Source organism: Corapipo altera, unplaced genomic scaffold, assembly GCF_003945725.1.
Source record: "Corapipo altera isolate COAL_440 unplaced genomic scaffold, ASM394572v1 60, whole genome shotgun sequence".
In the NCBI taxonomy this organism is placed as follows: Eukaryota; Metazoa; Chordata; class Aves; order Passeriformes; family Pipridae; genus Corapipo; species Corapipo altera.
In genome coordinates, this window is record NW_020884912.1 from 6,396,487 (window position 1) to 6,401,987 (window position 5,501).

Below are 5,501 nucleotides of genomic sequence, written 5' to 3' on the forward strand. Positions count from 1 at the left end.
CTTGTTTGCTAGGGACTGGACCTAAGTTCCAAGCTGATCCTTGTCGAATCTGCCTTGTGAGATGAGGACCAAAAGCACATAGGTGAGAGCCCAGTTTTTTGAGGTATTATGCATCTTTAGCTCCTGGTGGTATCGCATTAAAATGTGCCATTATATATCTAGTTCAAGTGTCTTCCTTAGGCCTTTGAAAGCACTTCTTCAGCGGCACAGTCCAGTGCACCTGCAATAGTCCACAGGCAGTAAGTGACTTAAGCTGTATGTAATAGTCAAAATCAGCTTTATTGCAACATTGCAGTGATACCATTCAAACTGAGGTCTTTTTATAAAGTGCGTTATTGTTTGCCAGACCAATGTTAACATGCATGATTTAAACAATGGCACAAGCAAAACTTGTGCTCTAAAATGGAGAAATAAAAGATACCAAAATATTATCTTTCCTCTTGCCAATGGGAACAGCTGGCAGGATGGGTTTACTGAAAAAAGCTTTGGCCAACACACAAAGGTTATCATTTTCACAGACTTTCCCTCTGAAATACAGGATTAACAAAACATGCTATTTTTTTATTTCAAAATTGGAGTGTTTTTGTCTTTCATCTGGTCAAATTTAGCATGAAAGTGAAAATAATATCAAAGTTACAGGCACCATAGGGAGACTGTTAATGTGGTAACAAAGGGCATTTGGCCAGTTAAAATAATAAAAGACTATACAGCTTTCCCAGTGATGGCTGAAGCCCAATTAGTACTTTCCAAGTAGAGCCACAATATTCCTTTCCAAATTATGCGGTTTGGCACGATTCAGAATGAGTAAACTTGCTTTCCTACAAAGGAAAAATATAATTAAGAAAAAAAACAAGGTCATGCTTCAAGTAAGCAATAATACACCATGGGTTGTACATTAGTCAATATTCATACACCTCGGACAGGCTGAGACAGAGACAAAGCAATGGCTCAGCATATAAAAAGATACATATATTATCTTAATAAACCTATGCGCAAAAGAAAAATGCAAATGGATATTTTATTTCCTTACTAGATTATTTTAAGGGAATATATATGCAATATTCATGTGTATAACACTCATACATATTACTTAAAAAGTACCCTTTCCATTAACATTTTATACTTTTCAATACTAAGTTGATTTGCTACTTTCATTTTGTCAGGGTACCTCATTTTTTTTGTGTTTTGTTATTAAAGGCCGAGTGGTTTGGAAAATTATTTTTTTATCATTAAACTGAGTAAGTTTGTTAAAAGGACTTTCAATCTGGATGGTCACTCTCAAAGCCCTAAGAGTCTATTCTTAATTTATAGTAATCCACTTTCGAGGACTCTGCAAGCGACACAAAGCCTGCAAAGGCTCAACAAATTTGAAAATAAAGTCACAGGATTGAAAAAAAGAAAGACCAGATTCAAATTTGGAGGTGAACTTGCAAGAGATTTGTGAGGGTAAGTTTTTTCTTCTCTCTTGTTTTTGATGGTGTTTTTAAAATGAACAGACTATTCAGGTGAGGCTCAGGCAGAGAGGAAAACCTGCAGAAAGCAAGCGTGGTGACTGAGGGTAAGTATATACTGTGGTAGAAAAATGGAAACAGCCCGGCTGAGACATCTGGTTATTTTCTTGCTAGTGACACCACTCATGGGAAAGCAGAGCGATATGCCGGGAGGAAGATGAAAAAAGAAAAAAAAATAAAACTTCAAAAAACATAGAACCACTCCCATCACCTGAAGCTTAGACCACACACCTGAAAGGGAGTAACCCACATCCAGCTTGAGTGCAGATTGTGAACAGTCTTATCTCCCTTTCAACTCTACCATTTTGCATCTCTCTTATATGAAGTGCTTATAAGGGGGGAGTTTATTATGTGTTTCCTGTTTCTTTAATAATTACAGTAACCTATGGTATTATAACCCTTCATGAGCTGCATCATCTCCCCATAGGTTCTGCATTACTGCTATTTGGCTCCCAGCTGGTACAGTTTCCTTCACTTCCCAGCTCCACTAGGGACCACTTGCTGTGCTAAAATCCCAAAGAGTCTCCTAAACCAGCCCTGCTTATTATAGTTCTGTGTGTGAAGAAGTGGGAAATGTGTGGGTAATGAAATCGGGAGTATATTTGTGACTTGCAGTATCATTTCAATAGTCACTTACATGTGCTGTGCACAATACACATACTGCCTTCTCCTAAACCACAACAATGAATTGCATACAACGCTCTAGTAAATGTACATAAGATATGCCCTGGAACACCTGATTTTAAGGAGTTACGTGAAAGACAGAAAATTCCTCCCCAGCTATAGAGTTGCCTCAATACTAAACTACTTTGAAGAAGGAACAAGTTGCCAAAGGTCTTATGTCGTAGACGGTATTATTTTAAATGACCCTCGTCTCAAACTGAAGGGGAAGCAGAAGTCAGTGCAGGAGCAAGGCACAAGGGTCTGTCTGTCCCATCAGCTGCCCTGTGCCTGCATTAGCTGGTATGCACAGCAGCATCCATGCTGATGCACAGCCCCTAATTCCCAGAGTGGATTTTTTTCCACTTTTGCTCTGGAATCAACATGGCACTCTTTAGAATATGAAACTGAAAATTATCATACCCTTCTCTTGTATATCCACCTTAACCCTCTTCTCTTAAAACAGATTATCTCACTGATCTTACCATACCGTCTCCAAGCTAATAAATCTTCTTTCAGGAAACAGTAAATCTATTTTGCTCTGAATCAGAGCTCCAAGACATCTAATGGAAACGAAACCAATACAAGAAAAAGAGAGAAAATTACTGAGGAGAAAACCCTCTGTTTCACACAGATAATATTTTCTGGATGCTTCTCCATGTAGGTGCCAAACAGTGTTTTCTATGAACTTATTGATGAGGCCAACTTCTCAGAGAAACATAAATTTTTCCATCTTGGAGAAATATAATTTATTTTAATTTTAAAATGGCACCTGAAGGTACTGCAGAAGAGGAAAAACTATTATTTTAAATTAAGAGAATAATACAAACATTTCCCATGTAAATAACTGCCAAAGGGTTATTCCCTGCTCTTCACTGTCCCCCCCACCCCCAAACCATTTAAAATCACTTAACAAATATTTTTCTATATAGAATCTGTATTAATGACAAAATTACACTTGTCAAAAGAATATCCTATGTTTACTTGCAAAACCCACTATACTTGCATGCAGCAATTGTATTTTCTGTGTATGCTCTTGTAATGTTTTCATCGCCCCTATGGTTCTGTGTATTCTCCAGCAGTATATTAAACAATGTGACCAGTATCTGTCATGTGTAGTTTAATTCTTTCTTAATTAGCCCAACACCTCTATCAGATTAAAATCAGTAGGATAATATTACCATATACTACATGTTTTACTTTCTGTGACGTTTCTCTTTGTCAGGCACTTTTCAAATCCCTTTCCCTTATCAACAGAGTAAGTGTATCATTGTCTAAAGAAAAAAGACTAATGACAAACCTTTGTCCTAATTTGACAAATACTAACTACAACTAGTAAAAAGAAAGAGGCATATTAAGGAAAAGAACTGCTTTAAAATGATCATTTGGTTGCAACCTGCTGCAGTGAATAGCTGCAAGTTTCTGATGCCTGGACACATCTCAAGTATTTCTAAAAATATAGTGAGTTATGAGTAAAGAAAAATAAAGTCTTCTGACAGACATAGTAATTAATTTACTTTTTGAAGCCACTACTTGCATATGATAGATTTGCTTAATCACATCATAGAATCATACAATGCTTTCGTTTGGAAGGGTCCTTGAAGATCATCTAGTTCTAACCCCCCTGCCATGGGCAGAGGCACCTTTTACTAGACCAAATTGCTCGAAGACTCATTCAACCTCGCCTTGAAGTCTTACAGGGATGGGGCATCCACAGCTTCTCTGGACAACCTGTTCCAGTGCCTCACTACCCTCACAGGAAAGAATATCTTCCTAATACCTAATATAAGCCTACTTTCACTCAGTTTCAAGTAATTCCCCCTTGTTCTGTCGCTACCTGCTCTTGTAAATAGTCTCTGTCCCATCTTTCTTGTAGGCTCCCTTCATGTAGTGGAAGGCCATTGTTAGTTCACCCAGAAGCCTTCTCTTTTCCAGGCTGAACAATCCCAACTCCCTCTGCCTTTCCTCACAGGAGAGGTGATCCATCCTTCTAATCATCTTGGTGGTCCTCCTCTGAACTCACTCCAACAGGTCTTTTCTGTGCCAAGGACCCCAGACCTGGATGCAGTACTCCAGGTGGAGTCTCATCAGAGCAGAGTAGAGGGTCAGAATCACCTTCCTCAACCTGCTGTCCATGCTATTTTAGATGTGGCCTAGGATACACTTGGCTTTCTGTGCTGCAAGTGCACATTGCTGGCTCATGTCTAGCCTCTCATCCACCACAACCCCCAAATCCTTCTTGTCAGAGCTGCTCTCAATCCATTCTCTGTCCAGCCTGTATTTATGCTTCGGATTGCCCCAGTCCAGGTGCAGGACTACAGAACGCTGCACTTGGCCTTGTTGAACTTCTTGAGGTTCTCATGGGCCCACTTCTCAGGCCTGTCAAGGTCCCTCTGGATGGCATCCCTTCCCTCCAGCATGTTGACTGCGCCACACAGCTTGATGTCATCAACAAAATTGCTGACAGACCTTGTGATTTATGAAATCAACACCTTCCAAACTCAGGTTAACAGGATAAAAATATATCAAGACTTCTTCCTCCTTTGGTGAAAGTCATTATATTACCACTGAAAGACGTTCAAAGCTTGCCGTCTTTATATACCAGTCGTTCACGCACAGCTATCAGCACCACAGGGATGCCCTAAACAAAATACAACATATTAAACATTACTGCTAATAAAAAAAAAAAAGCTAATATGTTCACTTTACCATTTCAACATCAAAGAAGGTATTATATAGCAATAGCCAAGGAGGGCACATTAAGTAAAACTACCTTTTAATAACTTAATAAAATAATCCTGAGCAGATACAGACTCCCTTCCCAATAAGCAGATTCCCATCAAATTTAAAACTGACAAAAAAGATTTTTCAAGAGTTTTTTAAAGCTGCATGCCCTTGCAGATAACTCTTATGAATACATTTTCAAAATCCAGCACCCTTATGCAAAATAAAAAAAAAATATCTATCACATGATTTTTAAATAATCTTTCTCCCCCTAAAAAAATCCTTCAAAAATCTAGTTTATCTTTTGACTAAAGGGCAAAGATACTGAGTGTGGGAATTCACTAGTCTTCTGCTATCTATACTTGTACAGCTGAAGTTATTTTATAAATTACTGACTTCCACATCAAAATGAGGAAATGTCAATTATTTTCTTAAAGATTCAAAGTTTTCAAATTCCTAGCTATTTGACCTTACAGTCCAAAATCATCAGCATGCTTGTGAGAATGTCCATGTCTTTTAAAACGTAAGAGTTATATGGTCTTCATTCCAAAATGTATGGCCCTTAAATGGAACCTTTACAACTAGGCAGTAGCAAAGCTTTTTTAC

The 5,501-nt window shown here is 38.2% G+C and overlaps 1 long non-coding RNA gene across 1 annotated transcript; it reads right to left on the bottom strand.

Annotated features, from left to right (window-relative positions):
• Nucleotides 1-260: 260 nt before the first annotated feature.
• LOC113952265 lies at nt 261-3,927 on the bottom strand. Its single transcript, XR_003529482.1, has 2 exons — nt 1,571-3,927; nt 261-818 (listed from the first exon to the last, which is right to left on the bottom strand). It is a non-coding gene; the product is annotated as an uncharacterized LOC113952265 (long non-coding RNA).
• Between the last annotated feature and the right edge of the window lie 1,574 nt (nt 3,928-5,501).